General features: G+C 47.2%; 1 long non-coding RNA gene across 7 annotated transcripts in view; it reads left to right on the top strand.

Annotated features, from left to right (window-relative positions):
- The window catches only part of LOC110257799, a 37,360-nt gene that overhangs the window by 15,704 nt on the left and 1,690 nt on the right, over positions 1–19,966 (top strand). The window contains exon 5 of one of the 7 annotated variants that reach the window (XR_002340792.1): positions 13,662–13,752. The exons of the other annotated variants lie outside the window; for them this stretch is intronic. This is a non-coding gene — a long non-coding RNA (uncharacterized LOC110257799). The remainder of the gene's footprint in view (positions 1–13,661; positions 13,753–19,966) is intronic. 7 annotated transcript variants of the gene reach the window in all.

Raw genomic sequence — 19,966 nt, 5'->3', positions numbered from 1 at the left:
TATTGAGGTTTATCCATCTACTACAGAATTCACCCATTTTAAGCATACAATGCCATGGTTTTTATTGTGTTCAGGGCTGTGTTCAACCGCACCATAGGCACGTTTAGATTTTTATCACGTCCCTACACTCTGTCCCCACTCTTCCCCCAGCACTAAGCAACCGCTGTCAGGCTCTCTGTCTCTGTGGATCCCTCTTCTGGACTTTCGTGTGAATGGAACCATCTAGTGTGATTTCCAATGAGAAATCTTCCGTTATCCTATCTTTGTTTATCTATACATACTATATTTTTCTTTTTTTCCTCTGGCTACTTTTAAGATTTTCTTTTTATCACTGGTTTCAAGCCATTTGATTATTATATGCCTTGGTGTAGCTTTCGTCATGTTTCTTATCCTTGGGTTTGTTGAGCTTCATGGGTCTGCTGATTGATAGTTGTCATTAACTTCTGAAAGATTTTGGCCATATTTCCTCAAGCATGTTTTGAATTTTCCTTCTCTCCGCTGTCTTTTGAGAACTTCAATTATATATGTATTTGATTGCTTGCAGTCGTGCCACATTTCACTGATGCTTTGTTTATTTCTTTATGCTTTTAGCTCGTTTTCACTGTGTTCCATTTTAGATGGTGTGCATTGTTATGTCTTCATAATCTTTTCATCTGCAATGTGTAATCTGTCATTAATCCCATCTAGTATATTTTTCATCTTAGCCATTCCCTATCTCTACTTAACCTGTCCTATCTTTCCTGTAGCTCCTTGCACACATGGAATACAGTGATAATAATTGTTTTGGAGTTCCCATTGTGGCGCAATGGAAATGAATCTGACTAGTATCCATGAGGCTGCAGGTTCGATCCCTGGCCTTGCTCAGTAGGTCAGGGAACTGGTGTTGCCATGAGCTGTGGTGTAGGTCGCAGACATGGCTCAGACCTGGCGTGGCCATGGCTGTGGCATAAGCCAGCAGCTGTAGCTCCAATGCAACCCATCGCCTGGGAACTTTCATAGGCCACAAGTGTGGCCCTAAAAAGAAAAAAAAAGAAAAAAATTGTTTGAATGTCCTTTCGTACGAATCTCACCATCCATGTCATTTCTCTCTTGACCTCAATAGATTTTCCTCCTCATTTTGTGTTGTGTTTTTCTTCTTCTTTGCCTGTCTGGTAGTTTTTAAATTGGATGTCAGGAATTGTCTGTTTTACCTTATTGTATACTGAATGAATATTCTTGAGTTTTGTTCTGGGATACAGTTATTTGGAAATAGATTGATCCTTTCAAGTCTTGCATGAACAAAACTCCGTTAGTTGGGCGAGAACAGGGTTTAGTCTAGGGTTTATCTTTCACCACTACTGAGGCAACATCCTTTTTTATTACTCGACCTTGGATTTCTCAATGTCAGTTTCAATGATATTTTGGGACAGGTCATTCCTTGTGGTGGGGGGCTCTCCTGTGCATTGCAGGATGTTTAACAGTATCCCGGCCCTTCCAAACTATATGCCAGCAGCATGCCCCCAGCTGTGACAACCAAAAATGTCTCCAGACATTGCCAAATGTCCCCTGAGGGACAAAACAGCCTTCCACTTGGGAACCGCAGCTCTAAGAGATGCTCACTTAATTATGCGATTTCCCACACTGACTGTAGACAACAGGCACTGTTCCTGACTGTGTGTCATCTCTGGGCACTGTTCCTGGTGGTCTTTTTTTGCTGGTTATTTCCCTGGCCTTGGGTCGTTGCCTCACTTGCACGCATTGATCAGTACTTTTCTGAATATTCGAGGGAGACCCCTGAACATCCCTGGACTTCTCTTTGTTTGCAGCGCTCTCCTTTCTGGCGCTGTCATGTGAACGCTAGTCATTCTCATTTCCTCAGCGTCTCATCTCTGTGTACTCAGTTCAGGGTGACTTCCTAGGTTCCCTTCCCTTGTTGTACCCTGCAAACCCTCTCCAGGTATTGATGTGGTGCAATATTAGGACTTATCTCATTTGTCTTTTATATTTCAAGGGGTAATTGTTTTTCATCACCGGATGTCCAATTTTTTTTTTTTTTTTTTCCTTTTTGTCTTTTCTAGGGCCGCACCTGTGACATATGGAGGTTCCCAGGTGAGGGGTCGAATCGGAGCTGTAGCCACCCACCTATGCTAGAGCCACAGCAACACGGGATCCCAGCCACGTCTGTGACCTGCACCACAGCTCACGACAATGCCGGATCCTTAACCCACTGAGTGAGGCCAGCGATCGAACCCGAAACTCCATGGTTCCTAGTCGGATTCGTTAACCACTGAGCCACAATGGGAACTCCTGATGTCCACTATTTTTAGTGACAAGGTTTGCATATTTTGTCTAGTTTGTTTTCAGTTGATTCAAGTGGGAAGGTAAAGCCCTTTCATACTTCGTCTTGCCTGGAAGTAAAAGTAACATTTAGCAGCTTTTTTAAACTTGCAAATATTTGGGACTTTTCCAGATATTTTTATTATTTGTTTCTAGTTTAATTCCACTGTGGCCATAGATGTGTCCCTGCATGATTTCAATTATTTTAAATATATTGAGACATGTTTTACGGCCTAACATATAGGATATTTTGGTGAAAAGTGCAATGTGAACTTGAAAAGAATGTGCTTTGTGCTGTTAGTGGATGGACTGTTTTATAAAGTCATGTAGTGAAATTGGTTAATGGCGTTGCTCCATTCTTCTATATCCTCACTTATTTGTGATTACACGTGTATCAATTACTGAAGGCAGAATATATATAATTGTGGATTTGCCTATTTTTCATTTCGTTTCTGTCTGTTGTTGCTTCATGTACTTTGCAGCTCTGTTATTGATGCCATATGTATTTAGAATTACTATGCCTTTTGATGAATTGATCCCTTATAATCATAAAATTTAAGTGTCCCTCACTAGCCTCGGTGACATTCCTTGTTCTGAAGTCTACTTTGCCTGTTGTTAATATAGCTCATCCGGCTTTCTTATGGTTAGTGCTTGCATGCTATGTATTTTCCTATCCTTTTAGTTTTATACAATTTGTGTCTTCATATTGAAAGTGGATTTTTTGGAGTTCCCCTTGTGGCTCAGCGGCTTACCAACCCAACTCCTACCCTTCGATCCCTGGCCTTGTTCAGCAGGTTAAGGATTCACCGTTGCCATGAGCCGAGGTGTAGGTTGCAGACCTGGCTCACATCTTGTGTGGCTGTGGCTCTGGCGTAGGCCGGCAGCTGCAGGTCCTATTGGACCCCTAGCCTGGGAACTTCCATATGCTGCAAGTGCAGCCCTAAAAAGAAAAAAAAAAATGGATTTTTATTTTTTTTTTTGTCTTTTTGCCTTTTCTAGGGCTGCTTCCGGGGCATATCGAGGTTCCCAGGCTAGGGGTCGAATCGGAGCCGTAGCTGCCGGCCTACACCAGAGCCACAGCAACTCAGGATCCAAGCCAGGTCTGTGACCTACACCACAGCTCACAGCAATGCCGGATCCTTAACTCACTGAGCAAGGCAACGGTGAATCCTTAACCTGCTGAACAAGGCCAGGGATTGAACCCGCAACCTCATGGTTCCTAGTCGGATTCGTTAACCACTGCACCACAACGGGAACTCCTAAAATGGATTTTTTATACAGCATTTAATTATTCTTGCAGTCCAATAACATTTGATAATAATTGGCATATTTACACCATTTACATTTAATTTAATTATCAATTTGTTTGAATTGAAATAGATTTAAATATTGCTGTTTTCTTTCTCTTCCACCTTCTAAGGAATTGTTCTTTGTTCATTTTTTTTCCGTTCCTGAATTTGTTAGTATTATTTGAGTATTTTGTTGGTATTCCATGGTCTCCTCTCGTGGTTTATTAGCTCTGCCTCTTTTATTTTTGTAGTCGTTGCATTGGCATTTGCAATATGTATATTCATCTTACATGGTCTTACTGTAATGATACTATACCCCTTAGTAAATGGTAAGAACCCTATAGCAACAGTCTTTCATTTTCTTCTCCTTTCCTTCATAATGTCATTTTGGTGATTCTCTCTCTACATGTGTTCTTAACACCAAAATGCCTAGTTATGTTTGCTTTAAACGGTCACTTAACTTTTGAAGACATTACAAATAATGTGAAGAAAATGTTGAACTATTTACCAACGTGTTTAACCTTTCCGGTTCTCTTTATTTCTGTGTATAGATCCATGTTTTTATCTGGTATCAATTTCATCCTGTTGGATTCCTTTAAGATTTCTTGTAGTGCAGGGTTGATGTCAGTGAATCGTGTCAGATTTTGTTTGTCCGGAAAATTATTTTATTTGCTTTTCTTTCTGAAAGATGTTTTCCCTGGGTGTAAAATTCTGAGTAGGTAGTTTTCTTTCTTCAGCACTTTCGTTTTTCCATTATCTTCTGGCTTGCATAGTTTCTGATGAGAAGTTTGTTGTGATTCTTATGTTTGTTCTTCTGTATGTAATATGTCTGTTTTCTCTGCTGTTATTTTTTTCCTTATCATTATTTTTTTTTGTCTTTTGTCTTTTTGTTGTTGTTGTTGCTATTTCTGGGGCCGCTTCCCACGGCATATGGAGGTTCCCAGGGTAGGGTTCGAATCGGAGCTGCAGCCACCAGCCTACGCCAGAGCCACAGCAACGTGGGATCCGAGCCGCGTCTGCAACCTACACCACAGCTCACGGCAACGCCGGATCGTTAACCCACTGAGCAAGGGCAGGGACCGAACCCTCAACCTCATGGTTCCTAGTCGGATTCGTTAACCACTGCGCCACGACGGGAACTCCCTCCTTATCATTATTTTTAAGGAATTCTGTTATGATACGTATTAGTGTGTGTGTGTGTGTGTGTGTGTGTGTGTGTGTGTGTGTGTTTAATCTTTATTCTGTTTGGAATATTGTCTCTCTTTCCCTATTGGGATGAAAGACCTATGGTAATGGGGATACTGTCTGTTTTGTTTACTGCCATATCCCTAGCATGTAGAACTGTGCCTGGCACGTTGTAGGTACTTGCAGATATTTATTGGATGAGTGAATGAATTCCAGTAGTGGTACATGCTTTGGCAAAGCTGCTGAGTAGTCCCAGACCCTTTGAAGCTCCCTGGATCTTGGCTGTTCCAAGCCTTTTTTCTTCAGTTTTCCCATAATCTTATGAGCTTCCCCATGGTCTTCCAGTGCCTTTTCATTTTTTCTCAAGTTACACAGAATCCTTCTTTGTTACTTATAATCCAGGACCACCAGCTGAAAACCTACCTCTAAGAATGCCTTTTTTCAAATCCGGAGCATTATGTTGTCAGTATCAATGGAGGACCAAGGACACATGATCTGAGATGTAATTCCTGTGAGTTGTTGAAGTTAGAATTGCTATGATTACGGATTCAATTCTGTCACCATTTGCTGAAATATTAACATTTCTAGGACACTTGTAGGATTTATGGGGATAATATCCAGTCAGATATTTAATGTCAAGAGAAACCTGGGAAAAGGGAGTCAGATGCTTGCTTTATCTATATTACTCATTTGGCAAGGACTCAATAGTCTTCTGACACACTTCCATGTCTCTGTCTGCTGTCTGTCTCTAGGGTGATTGCACTTTTTTTTTTCACCACACCCACAGCATGCAGAAGTTCCTGGGCCAGGGATGGAACCTGTGCCACAGCAGTAAACAGAGCCACAGCAGTGACAACACTGAATCCTTAACCTGCTAAGCCACAGGAGAACTCCAAGGGTGATTGCATGTTTAATAAGAGTAGTTGTTACTTGTCTTAAAAGCAGAGATCCATGACCTGAATTTTGGATGCGTGATAGACCACAAAATTTAGTAGATTCACCTCGGTGTGAATCTATTCCTCTAGCTTATTGACTAAAGCTTTGTCAAGTCCATCCTTCAAGTGGCTTTTGTGATACAGAACCAATATTATGAAGGAGAATGCTTAGAACACTCTCCGTAAGTGTCTCATGTTTTTTTCAGGACACCATCTCTGAAAGAGCCTTCATCCTCAGGTCAATTTTAATTTAATAGGTACCACGCATTTATTTTCTGTACTTTCTTAAATAGCTCTAAGGGGCCAAGCCCAGGATATCTCATTTATTGAGCTTCGCTTTATTGAGCTTCACAGATACTGGATTTTTTTTAGACATTAAAGATTTGTTCCAACCCTGCATGGAGCAAATATATCAGCACTACTTTTCCACCTGCATTTACTCACTTCACATTTCTGTGTCACATTTTGATAATTCTTACCATATTTCACACCCTCCGCTAGCAAAGAGATTATTACATCCTGAAGGCTCAGATGATGGCTAGCATCTTTTCACAATAAATTCCTTTTAATTCAGGCATAGACATTTTTTTTTTAGACATAATGCTCTTGATCACATAGTAGGCTACAGTATGGTATAAACATAACTTGAATATGCACTGGGAAGCCAAAAGCTCTGTGCGACTCACTTTATTGTAATATTCTCTATTGTGGTGGTTGGTATTGAAACCGTGATATCTCTGAGGTACAGCCTGCACAGGCTCTAAGATAATTTGTAACTAGGTGAGCAGGCTGCTTCATCAGAGCCTCCTTAGTGGGAAAGTAGTTGCTAAAAATCTACAAAAAAAAAATGAATTCTTTCTTTCCATCTGGGAAAGAAATACTTATACCCCAGTGGGTCTGTAAATCCCTCTTCATCGTTATTATTCTGCTTCATCTGAAGCCATTTACTAGCTCCCCTTCCTTCAGATCATTGCCATCTGGGCTGCTAGCATTTCCTCCGAAAGATTAGTAATCAATTAGTGTGCAGAAAGAATTTATAAATATGTAAGAACTGTGTTTCTCTGGGTTAAATGGGTGACATTATATTCCTGTACCTCACCCTTTAGTGCTTCCGGAAGCATCATAATTTCCTGAAATAAAGCAAGAAAGTGTAAACTCAGGGAGCAAATAAAATCTTTCTAGGACTGGTGTGGGAGGAAAAACCAGGTTTCCTGGTAGATGAGTTTGTGAGAGATGCTTTTGTAATGCTTGAATAGAAGGCTCGAGGCCAAGTATGTAATAGAGCAAAGCTCACTCCAACGCTACTGTATTCGTAAGAGCACATAATCCCTCCCTCCTGAGTTTCCAACTGCAAGGCTATTAGGCGGCCATAGTTCCTCTAAGTACTAATTGTAATGGAACATGCTGGCCCACATCTTAGCCACACTGGGGACAGTTATGCCAGGAACATTGCTCTCTACTCAACATCATATCCACTCTCTTCCTGGACAACGCTGCTCATGTTAGCAAATTGCAGGCTTGGAAGTTATTCTTGTGTGACTTGTTAGTTGCTGGTTTTCCCGCCAACTCCCTTTCTCCTGTGTGCACAGAGCACTTTAAAAGAGGAAGAGCCCAACGCACTTGGGAGTCCAACTTGATCATCTTGCTGCCAGTCACTACAAACCCAAACATGAGTTTGTGCCCTCTCCAGCTCGAGGTTGCTTAGATTCTCTTTGGCAGAACACAGAGGATGTCCCATTTCGCATGAGCAATGGGTAGCCTTGACCTTCTGCAGGGCCTGGATGCGGGATAAATGCAGACTGTGTCACACAGACCCATACTCTTCCCAAGCACTTCTTTTCCACCCTGGAACCCAACTTCTACTGAACCTGGTATCTGGAGTGGAGCTCTTTGGAAGAAAGAAGATAGTGGATCCTGTGTGCTCTCCTCTGAGCTTCAGGGGACGGGAATGAATCATTGGAGGAACCAGAGAAGACCTGGGCTGGAGCTCAGCAAAGCAGTCAGGAGAAGACTTGGTCTCCAGCATTGTCAGACTTCCTCTTCTCTCTATCCCTCCTACTGTCCAGAAATCTGGCCTGCTGTCTTATTCTGCAAGGAAGCCTCCGCACGAGCTCTAAAGCAGCAATGTGAAGGGAGAAAAGAAACCTGCCATGTGGAGGTCTCAGGAAATTTGAGGTCCAGTTTCTTTTTGTTATAAATGGTAGAAAGCTTCCTTCCTGGTTGAAACATACAAGAAAATTTACTGGAAGGATTGTGAGGTAGCTCCCAGAGTCACTGAGGTAGCTGCAGGAACCAAAGCAGCTCAGGAAAGTTCAAGGACTGAAATTGGGGACTTGATAGTATCAGTGAATGTGTGCTTACATGCTACTGAGGGCTCTGGCTCCCTCTCTCTCTCTCTCACATTTCTGCTCATTTCCTGCTGGCTCTAAACTCTTGTTGCAGATGAGCTTTCTTGACATGGTGGAGAACATGGCTTCTGGCATTCCTGGATTTATAAAATCCCAGTGTGGAGACCCCAGAGGAAAGAGGAAGCATCTTTGTTCTCTTGTCAGTATTTGAACATCCCAAAGGAAGGAATCTAATTTTGAACATAATCCTAGGGTTTTAGTTGGTCGCAACTTGACATAATGGGACATGCAGCTGATGAAATGTGTCCATGATCAGAACTGTGTTGATATAAGCAGACCGTCTAAATCCAAAGGTGTGATAGAAGTTTCCCGGTGTCTCAGAGTGTTGGGGATCCAGCATTGTCACTGCTATGGCTCAGGTTGCTGCTATGGTGTGGGTTTGATCCCTGGCCCAGGAAGTTCTACATGCTGTAGGTGCACCCTCCCCCCCCCAAAAAAAAGGAGGTGATGGATTCTCTATTTTTCTTTTTAAGAGCGTGGTGATTGAGTTTATGAGCCCTCTGAAGACCTGGAAACCATAAACTATGAGGTCATTTTGAAGAAGCTGGGGATGATGCATGCAGAGGAGAGAAAGCTCAGGTAGGGTTTAGGTGATGTGGGGACATGAAAAGTGTCTTTGTATGATGAAGGAGAGGGACTTGATATCCTGGCAGGGGGTAGGGAGTGACATGTAGTGCTGAGTTCACTGCTCTTACAATCAGGAGACCTAGGCGGTAGCCATTGTTTTTCCTCCGTCTGAATCTCCTCCTTATCAGGGGTGGTTTGACCATGTGTGGATTGGCTGGACCGTGACTCAGATGAGATGGTTGATTGCCGTTGGCTGTCTGGGGAGCCTGGTGGAGTGCCCCAGTTTACAGGACTAGGGCAAGTCATTATCTAGCCGTGTGACCTTGGCTGACTCTCCCCTGGGTCTCGGGCACCTTAGCTGGGAAGTAAGGGGTTGAAGCGATGACCCCCTAGGGTCCTTTTTAGCTCTGGTTTTATGTTGCAGGAATGAAATCTTGAGTATGTAGAGCTGGCGACCTTGGCAAGTAGAGAAAGTTCCAGATCTATTGGCAGGACGAGGAGGCCTAGATTCTGTATTTTAACCTCTTGTAAGTAATGTCTCTGCTAGAAAGGCTTAGAGCATGCCTTGCAGGTAGAGCTTTCCTTCCGGTGGCACCAGCCCCTTCACGTTTGGCTGGTTTCTCCCAGTCGGTGGAGCCATTGCAGTGATTGGATGTTCTCTGTTTCGCCACAGTAGGTAGCAATGTAAACAGTCTTCACATTTTCACTGGGGAGAGTATTTTTTTTTGTTGTTGTTTTTGTCTTCTCTTTGGAAAATTTCCACGGCTGCACCATTTGGCTATTTGAAGCTTTTGCATGCATCGCAAACACCATCTGTTAAAACCCGAGACACAAATACTGCATGGAATGAGTAATAGAAGCCGGTGTGGCAGCTGGGCATGGCAGGGGAAGTGGACAGAACCACAGCTTCCTCCGTAGGACTGACAAGGTGAACGGGGCATTGGTGGTTTGTCCGAGCTTTTGCGTTCGTCAGGCTGCTGTGGAAATACTGCCTACTCAATTGCAAAACTTGCCTTGAAGAAAACAGGTAGATGCTTACACATGCAAGAGGAAGTCCAACCTGAGGGCCCGTTCAAGAGGCCTGGGGAGAATTTCTTGGTCAAGGAGTCTAGGTCTAGAAGCAGAGGGTGTGGTTCCCCCCACCCCGTCTCCACCACCAACATTCTCCAGTGGCGCCCCCCAGGACCACCGAGCCAGCGTCCTCATCTCCCCAGCTTGCCGTCATCAGCTCTTGGCCTCTCACTTTACCTTTCATGCAGGTGAGCCTTTCACCATCCCAAGAGGTAGGCAAGACTCTTGTCTACTGCTGTTCAGGGGAAAACTCAAGTGCAGGGTTGACGTGCTCCAGCCTCTGTCATAAGGGGCGCAACAGGGACTGGAGCCCAGATGTAGGCTCTTTTCCACTGTCCTGATCATCTTTCTCTGCATTTTTGCTTTGCTGCTTCAGCCCTTTCGGGTGTTTTTGCTCACAAGAGGCATCCTGAGGCATATGTTTTCGAGGGCTCCGTAAAGCAGACAAGGTCTACACAGACGCTGTTTTCGAGTCCAAGTTCTTACTGCTCATCGCCTGACAGGCCAATAAATCGAGAGAGGAGTTGTTGGGGCCAGGAGGAGTGACTTTATTGGGAAAGGTAGCAGACTGAGAAGGTGGTGGACTCATGTCCCAAAGAGCCACCTTGGCCTGAGTTAGAACTGAGGATTCTTTTGCACTAAAATGGGAAAGAGTAAAAAGCAAACATTTCCTGCTTCTGGGCAGCCTCCGGAGGGCGTGTGTTCATTTCTTCCTGCCTGCACTCAGGCACAGGTAGGCCTGGTCAAGGTATTTCCTGTGAGCTAAACAAAGGTATTTTGGCTTAACGCTCAGGCGTGGGAGGCAGGGTCCCCTGAGATGGGACGTTCTGTATACTTTAAGCTATAGGCAGCATCTCTTTCGTGATGAACGGGTACTAGGATACGAAGGTTCTTCCCTGTTACCGTGCCAAGCATGAGTGTGAAGGCTGGGGTGGTAGAATAAACCTTCTTATCGATGGATGTGCACTGGCGACCTCCAGCTTCTGCCTGCCTCCCCAGCGTTATATGATGTTGCCCTGGTATGAGGGCTTCCTAGTTCATGCTGAGAGGGCTGTGCAGAGAGACAGCGATGGGAACTCCTTAAGCAGGCCCTTTGCTAGCTGGGGACTAAGGAGACAACTAGGCAAGACTGAGACAGCATCGCACCCCTTGCGGAGTGGATGGTTGAGTCGGGGAGGTGCACCATAAAGAAGGGAACAAGCCAAGCTGCGATGAGTTCTTGGCATAAAATTAACTTGTCTGACTGTGGAGAACTGTGGGTGAGGTAGCCACTCAAAACGGGTTGCTCTCAGATGGCAGAGAGGCTGAGAAGGATGCAAAGGAGGTAGCCAGTGGAAACACAGGGGACAAACACAGCAGCCAAGGGAGCAGCATGGATGGGACCCCACTGTTATGCCCCCAAATCTTCCTGCTAGAGAGAGATATGCCCTTGACTTTCAGGGAGAGGCTAGAGCCCAAGGTACAGGACGCGGTGTCAAATACTCAGTAGCCCGGGTGACGTCTTGTCTCTCCTCGTGTCCACAGAGCCTCTGACAGTCGCTTGCACCCAAAGGAGTGGCTTGGGAGGTGCAGGCGGGAATGAATTGTTTCAACTGAACTTGGAAAATCGTGATGTGTTCTAGCTTGTAATGCTAGTTTTAGTTTCAAACCAATAGGTCTGCTTTGCAAATGGGAAGAACCTAAACTGTTAGGAGAATTTCAAAACGGATCAGGAATCTACAGAGAGGCAATCGAATTCGTATTTCTGGGGACAGTAAGAATAAGCTGACCCCTGACATTCCTGCTGGTACATCTTTTCGAGGAGCCGAGTGGCTTGCTTGCCATGTTTGTCCAAAGATAGGAGGTCCCGGCTCACATGAGGCCAAAGGCATTGACACGGGCAGCTGTCTTCCACCAGTGATACCAGCAGGATCGCACCAGGTGCTCCGCAGGGGAACCCCCCCCCTCTGAGACATTTAAGGACTTCAAGGACCCCTTAGCCTTGCTCTGTTCTGCACTCTTTGATGATATTTCCGCATCGATTTCCGGTAGAGCCGAAATCATCTGGCCAACAAATTTGGCGACACATGCCGACAGCCACAGGAATTTCGCTTTGGGAAACTACAAGGCAATGGATTCTAACTATTTATGTGCACATGGCAGAGTGGTCAAAACAGGAAATTTGGAGGCTGTCCAATGGCTAACACGCGTGTGTCCTAGGTGTTCTGCGGTAGCACCTCATTAGGGCTCAGAACCACCACGATGCACCTTCTGTCTCTGTCACATCCACCCCATGGACTATTATGTGCTTCTCCAAATGATGGCTGTAACGTGTAGAGAGGCTTGGAATCGTAGGTGAAGAAAGCAAGCTATGAAATGTAGGGGTGACCGATGGCAACCACATAAAACGAGCAGCCCTTATTTCCAACCAAAAAGGCAGAAGGAAACAGACCGATCTTAACACCGGTCATAAAACAAAAGAATGCTGGGGTTTGGCTTAGCCACATGGCAAAAACAGTGTTGTTCCCTTTGCTCTGCCTCTGCCTCCTTTCTCCAGTTAGGGTCTGAAGTTTAGCTTAAGACGTATCACCAGTTCGAGATGGCAGATTAATCACGTGACTCTAGACTTCATTCAAAAAGAAAGTTTCCTGGGAGTTCCCGGCGTGGTGCAGCGGAAACGAATCTGACCAGGATCCATGAGGTTTCGGGTTCGATCCCTGGCCTCGCTCAGTGGGTTAAGGATCTGGCATGGCCCTGAGCTGTGGTGTAGGTCACAGACGCGGCTTGGATCCCGCGTTGCTGTGGCTGTGGTGTAGGCCGGCAGCTATAGCTCTGATTCGACCCCTAGCCTGGGAACCGCCATATGCCACAGGTGCAGCCCTGAAAAAAAGAAAAAATAAGGAAAGTTTCCTTTGATTAGAGGCAGAAAACCCTCCTGCCTTCATCCGTGCGGTGATTTACAGAATGAAAATGAAAGACAGGTGGGCAGTTTTTTTGATTCTTTTGATGGTTCTTGTTGAGACACCCAATACCCATTTCAGAGCTTTTACCACTCCCTTTGTAGGTCGCGATAGTCTCTCATCTTGATGCGAATCCTCACTTAGCAGGCCTGTGGCTCACCAAGATTTGAGTGACCACGCTCACTTGGAATAAATATGTGCCTTTCGTGTTCGATTTCTTATTACATTGTGATTCAGAAGCTCTGCTCTACAATATTCCGATTGATAAGCTTTGTGGTTTATTTTTTAAAATTTCAGTGTTGGAACATCTGTGTGTGTATGGGCGCGTGTGAGTGAGCGCGTGTGTGTATTAAGTGGACTCTTTATGTCTAGGAAGGAGCATTTTTCTGGCGTCTCAGTTAAGAATTTTCCCCTCACAAAACATTATTTTCAAGAGTTTGACAAGAGTTACTTTAAGGTAGGAGCGGTCCTGGCCCTGGATTTGGTATTTGAGGCCTTTCAATTGGAGATCCGGCTCCCAGGCAGAAGCTGTCTCTGTGAAGTGGATCCTCTGGACGCCGGCAGACACAGCTTTTTCTCGGGTATGAGACGCTGCCAGGCTGTCCATGGGAGGACAGAGGGGGCCTGCAGTGGCCAGGACATTAGTGTCAGGGGAGGCAGGGGTGACGTGGGGGCACTTGACTCATGAGCACTTTGCCCGGGCTGGGTTTAGATGCCTGCGGCCCTGCCCACGCCTCTGCAGGGCAACTCTGGCGGACACTTGTTGTGTTTCCACAGCCCTGAGCCTGCTGTAGCTGCGTGGGGACCAGCCTGGAAGGTCCCTACGAGATCACGCGCTGTAGCCCTTGATGGAGACACAGAAGACAGAAGCGGGCGGATGTGCCCAAAGGGGGCACACCCCGGGCCCCTGGCAGAGCGCAGACTGACCTCCCAGTCTTGTTCCCTTTCTAGATGTCTGTGCTCCCCATGATAGAAGTCCGCACGTGTGCATTTTGGGGCTCAGCACGGAGCTCCTGGGGCCTTTGGGGTGTCACTGCTGGAGGTCAGTGTCCAACTTCCTTCCGGGGCGAGGGGTGGGGGGTGGGGATGGCGTCCAGCATTCTGACCTTTTGTCCTCGCCACGGGGCTCTGGAAGCCTTATGAAGTGCAAAGAACGTCTCCCCTTCCTGCCTCCCCCGACCCCCGCCCCCCAGTCCCCAGCTGCCACTGTCGTGAGGGTCTCTTGCCTCACTCAGCATCCTCAAGAATTTCATATCCACACTTAGCAGGACGGGTGGAGGCTGTGTTTCTCTCTTGCTGCTGGATTCCAACCTTCATTTCTATTTTTGAGAACACAAGTGAAAGGGACCTCAAGAATTTGCTTTAATCTCACATACCCGCTCCCCCCCCCGCCCGCCCACAGTGGTCTTCTCCCTCAGGCAGCGAATTTTACCCCAATTCTTCTTTTTACATTTTTACTCTATTTTTTGGCCCTACTTTCCATTAAATCCAGAAATCTCTGATAATAGGTAAAGGTCCCTATAGGAATCACACATTTAATCTGTGATTTCACATTTCTCCTTTTGGAGTTCCCTGGTGGTGCAGTGGGTTAAGGGTCTGGCAGTGTCACTGCTGTGGCTCAGGGTGCATCCACATGCCGTGGCTATAGCCGAAAAAATAATAAGGCGAAGAAATAAATAAATTTCTCCTTTCAGGCTCTTTTTTTCTCTGTGAGGCTGTGTTTTGTTGGTTTGGTGGGTTGGTTGGTTTGGTTTGGTTTTGGTTCATTCGAGCCTGATCTTAGCGTTGATCTTTGTCGGTAGACCTTTCGGCTGTGAAGGATTTCAAGTGGTGATGCTGCCTGAGTCATGACTGGCATATTTTTCCCTTTCCTAATTTTAAACGCATATTTTTAGATTGACAGTGTTAATATCCTTCTGTCTGCTGCCTTCTTTCCGTGTATGAACTGGCTGTGAGGCTGTGTGATGTGTTGTCTGGGCTGGCGATTACGGGGTCCCGGTTTCATCTCTAATGCTCCACAGGTGGAGGGAGGTGGCATGGGCTTCTGGAGGAGGTGACAGTGAGCTACCCGACGACCGAAAGAGTAAAGGAGAAACTCAAACGGTTGTCACCCGATTTAAAAAAAAAAAAAATCCTCCATTCAAGTGAAGGTTCTGCCCGTAGACGGTCTAGCTGTGAAGGCAGATGTCCAGCTCCAAGGGGAATGATTGCAGAGAGTTCTGGAATGTTAGTGGTGGAAAGAGCCGTAGCAGATCATTCATTCATTCATTCTAGGCATCTCGGAGGGGGCCAGATACTGTTCCCGGGGCTGGGGGTGCCGAGGGGGGCAACCATCCTCCCGCCCAATCCCCTCTCTTGACAGGTAGGCCCCTCCGTTTCCCCAAAGAGAGGGGGGACTTGCTGGAGGTCACAGAGCAAGTCCACGGCCAGGCCAGGTTGGAACGCAGGGCCCCTGGCGCCCAGGCAGCTGCCTTTTATGCCTTTACAGGGCCCGCTACTCCTGATTGTGTTATAGCCGTGGTTACAGGGAGTCCCCCAAGTCCCCCGAGCCATCGGCCCCATCTCCCCATCCTCCCACCCGAAACGAGCCAGGCCCCATACCAGGCGGATGGACGGCTCTGGGTAGCACTCACCTGGAGGGCTGCGAGAGGTCTGCCCGTCTGTGTGTGTATATTTAAGTCCATGGATCTTCAAACGTCGGGGGCCGTGTCTTCAAAGGAGAGAAAAGGAAAGGACCCTGCCCCGACTGGCTCAGGAAGGGTCAGCAAGACTACTTTTCTCTGCTCCCAATGACCACAGCCCAGCTCAGTGGCCACGCTCCTTGGAGGCACCCGGCCCGTTAATCTCCAGAGGCCCCAGGGCCTCGGGCATGGCACCTGCCCAGTAAGTTGGGGCAGAACGGAGCGGATGGGTGAGCGGTGCCTTGCGAGGAAGACAACGCAGTCACTGAGCTTCGGGACCATGGACCTCTGCCGCGGGCAGGTGGCTTCTGTAGCCTGGTTCCAGAAAGCTGTCGCTCCCCATTCCGCATGTGCCGAGTTGTCCCGAGGCGGGGCCTGCCCTGTCACATCAGACACTGAGCTGAAGGCTGTGGGGACGAAGAAGCTGCCACTTGAGCACATGGTTGGCTTTTCGGAGCTGAGCCTGCCAGCCGCTGTGATGCACAGCAAGACAGGGTTCATTGTTAATTAATTATGAGTTGTCAACTGCGAGACTCTGTGGAACTCAGAAGATGCAGGCAGGCTGTGGACTCTGCCTCCTTGAAAGATACCCCACCCCGACAGCACTGTTTGGAGCAAAGGAAACACTCTTCATTATCAAAGTCTGCTGAGAGCCTCTCCTGCTCGCCTGTGCTGAGAATTCGCATCGCCGTGCCCGGCCTTACCTTGGGGTTTGTTCCTCGCTCAATGGCGGGCCAACAAGTGGGAGCCCTTCATCGTCCACACGTCTCCAGAACGTTGGAAAGGTTTCGTTTTGGAAACAAAAAGGACCCACCATGGGCCGACCTGGGCTCATTGGCAGCCCCTACTTTGGTAGGGTGGCCTTGAGGCGTTCTGGACAAGGTTTCTCAAGAAGAGATGGGTCCTCGCCTGGACCCACAATGGGCTGAGTAAGCTTTCAAGGCTGACCTGATGCCACCGCCGCCATCATAGTTGTTTTGTTGATTTGCCTTTTCCAATGGCCCCCATTTTAGGAAGGCTCATTCAGCACAAGTGAAGTGACTTGAACACTTATATAAATGGGCTTTGGTGACAAGAGGTGTTGGGTCTCAGTGGAGTTTAGTGTTGAGCCAAGGCCTTTATGGCACAGAGCCCCAAGCTGCTAACATGGCCCCAGACGACAGAATGGAGGGGTTCTGGGGACTTAGACTCTTGGGCGTGGTTTGACGCAGAGCAAAGGCAAGAGGTTTGCTAGAGGGGGCTGGGAGGAAACATGGACTGGCCATACCTGTGGGACTTTGGAGGTGATTCCTTTTCTGTTAGCGTCTTCTCTGTTTTTTCCTAGGAAGGTTGGGAGAACCAGGCCCATTTCTGGGCCATCATGGCTTTGGATGAACGCCATCCCTCCCTGGCTGGTGGAGCAGAGGAGGGCTCTGGGCTCAACGTTTTCATGCTTCCCAGGCTGAAAGCCATAACTAGGGGGTCTTTCCTCAGGGAAATAGAAAACCCTTCCCACTCCAAGTGTGGTCTGAGAAATCCTAGAATCAGCAGCCCCTGGCAGCTGAGCGGACATGCAGACTCTCTGGCCCCATCCCAGATGCGCTGAATCAGAATCTGCATTTGGACAAGACACTAGACTGGCCCTGTTCCTGAGAAGCCTTGCTTTAGTGATCGAGAGGATGGAGCTTTGGCCTTGGACAAGGTTAGGTTCCAATTCTGGATCTGCCACTTACTGAATGATGGGATTTGAGTCTATTAATTACCTGCTGTGATCCTCGCATATGGAATTGAAACGGGGGTCATAATTGTACCTGCCCCGTGTGGCTTAGGTGATGCTTGCATGAGGAATTATATGTAAAGCACTGAGCATGGAGTCTGGTAAGTGTGAGGCCCCCCCAAAAGGGGGTCAACCTGGCCAGAATTGTGCGTGAAGGAGAATGGACCTGGGTGAGGCAGGAGATTGCTCCTTTCTCAAAGGATGTTTCATTTCTAGGAATGGACTCAGCCCCAAGGAGCCTATGGTCTTTCCCGCCCAGGAGAAGGTAGTGGAACTTCTCTTTCAGCCAAGGGCAGATGAAGGAAATTTCAAGGCACCCGGCACAGCAGTGAAGGAAAACACTTCCTGACTCCTCCACTGATGAGCAGAAAGAGAAGTAACAGTACACCCACAGGCCGCGGCGATTTCATTGTGTTAGGAGTCAGGAAAATATAAGGAAGAAGCCCTTTTGAGAATGGACCAGCAGAGCCCATTTTAGTTCAGTCTCCTTGATTTTTCTTTAAATGGCCTTGTCGATCTCCAAGTCGAATGTTGTTCCTGGCAATTCTAAAGCAAGGGAGCCCCTTTGCCCAGGAGCCAGGGTCTGCTGAACTGGCCACCCGCCCCAGGACCGCCTTTGGATTGTAGGTCTGATGTGGCTACTACGTTCCACCTACTCCACCCAGCTGTCAGGTGTTCACGACTCAATAGCTGACAAAATGATTCAGTGCCCATTACGGGCTGCCTTCCACGTGTTCCGGGAATACTCACCTCCTTGAGATGTGGTTCCTGTCTCCTGAGAACTTGTGACCTGACTGTGGGGATGACACACACGGATCGTCCGTGGTAGAGATGTGAAGCACTAATGTGGGGACACTGGACAGTTGCTGCTTCTGCCCTGGCAGGAGCAGACAGCTAAGTACTGCTGTGTAGGTTGTGAACTGCACAGGGATGCCAAATTTGAGTAGAAACCACCCACGCTGTACGCATCGAAAATGCATGTGTATACACACACACACACACGTATTATAGATATACACACACATGAATATCATGGATATGGAGTCATCTTTTACTGTATTGATATGAGAGGTACACAAGATGGAATAGGACCTTTTACATTAAAAAGGCTGCTTGTGGAGTTCCCTGGTGGCCTAGTGGTTAAAGACTCAGCATTTTCACTGCTGTGGCTCTGGTTTGATCCCTGGCGCCCAGGTACTTGTGCATGCCATGGGTGCAGCCAAAAAAAAAAAAAAAAAAAAAAAAAAAAAGAAAGGCTGCAAAAGACTACATTGAAAACATTGCAAAAAACCTTTAGGGTGTCCCTTTTAGGAGATTTCTTCCAGTTTATCTTCAAGCCCTCCTCTTGAATTTTTCAGAAAATGTGTATATTTGGAGTTCCCATGTGGCTCAGGGGTTAATGAATCTGGTTAGCATCCACGAGGACTCAGGTTCAATCCCTGGCCTTGCTCAGTGGGTTAAGGATCTGGCACTGCTGTGAGCTGTGGTGTAGGTTGCAGATGGGCTCGGATCCTGCTCTGCTGTGTCTCTGGTGTAGGTCAGCAGCTACAGCTCCGATTCGACCCCTAGCCTGGGAACCTCCATATGCCAAGGGTGTGGCCCTAAAAAGCAAAAAAGCAAAAAAAAAAAAAAAAATAAATAAATAAAAAAATAAAAAATAAAATGTGTATATTAGGGAAGTTTTCTAACAGATATAGGCATGTGTCCTGAGGAAAATGGCACATTTTTCTCATTTTCCTAAGGCTCTGTATAGCTCAGCAGGTGGTCCTGGGCCCGCATTGGCTTGGAAGGGCTGTGGAGGGGAGAGGGCATGGCCTTAGGGCTGTACAGGTGTCAGAGGGGTTGGCTGGCCAGCAAAGGGCCTGCTAGGAAGAGGGAGCATGCGCGGAGACAGAGGCAGGCAACCCCAGTGATGTGCCTGTGAGATGAGACGTGGCAGAGCACCCACAGTGCATCCTGGCGGGCTGTGCCCTGGACACGTCGTTTGCACTTAGATCATGTAGGGTCTGGAATGTTATGCCCATATACACGTGGGCACTTATTTTTATAGTTGGAAATGTATCCCAAGGGTATGGTGAGCCCATCAGAGTTTTGCATTCATTTCTTTTTAAAAAATAATGTTTTCAGCTTGTACCTTACTGGTTCCCCCCCACCATGAGATTTAAAGTGGAGGACAAATGCACGCCCATGTCACACAGCAGACGTGAAAGTCCATTTGAAGGCAGAGGTCTCAAAAGGCCAGACATAGTGCGTGAAGGTAGCAGGTGACGTGGGTTTAAGATGACAGAGGGTGAGCTGAAGACCGCATGCCCGCTGGAAGGAAGTGGGCAGCCCTACTGGGCTCCGGCTGCTGTTGCCAGGAGGGGCTGCAGGCCCAGGGTGGCCAGGTCTCCCACATTTTCATGAGAAGCTGGACACTTGCACATCCACGTAAAAATCTACAATCTGTGTGTGGGTAAATTATTTCAGATTTTAGGAAATACTACCTGCCCTATAAGGCGGCAGGTCCACTGGCCAGAGTCAGCCAGTGGCCAACTGATTGGCCATCTCTGATGATGAGGGAAGGAACAGGAGATTCTAAGACGCCGAGACGAGATAGCAGTGAGGCTTGAGTTGGTCTTTGAGCTTCATTGCAAGGAAGACGAACATGGACACCCGTCCTGTTGCTATAGTAACAGGAAAAGAAGCCGAGGCCATATGCAGCGGTCCATGTATAGTCTTGGTGGATATGGCAGCTCCTTCCTGTACGAGCGTTTCCCTAAGGACCTGGGGGTTGCTTGGGCCAGGACTGTCAGCCAGCCAGAGTGGGAGTAAGGGTG

This window comes from Sus scrofa, chromosome X (assembly GCF_000003025.6).
Source record: "Sus scrofa isolate TJ Tabasco breed Duroc chromosome X, Sscrofa11.1, whole genome shotgun sequence".
NCBI lineage: Eukaryota > Metazoa > Chordata > Mammalia > Artiodactyla > Suidae > Sus > Sus scrofa.
Note: the sequence above shows the minus strand (reverse complement) of the source record. Positions and strands in the feature narration are given on the sequence as shown.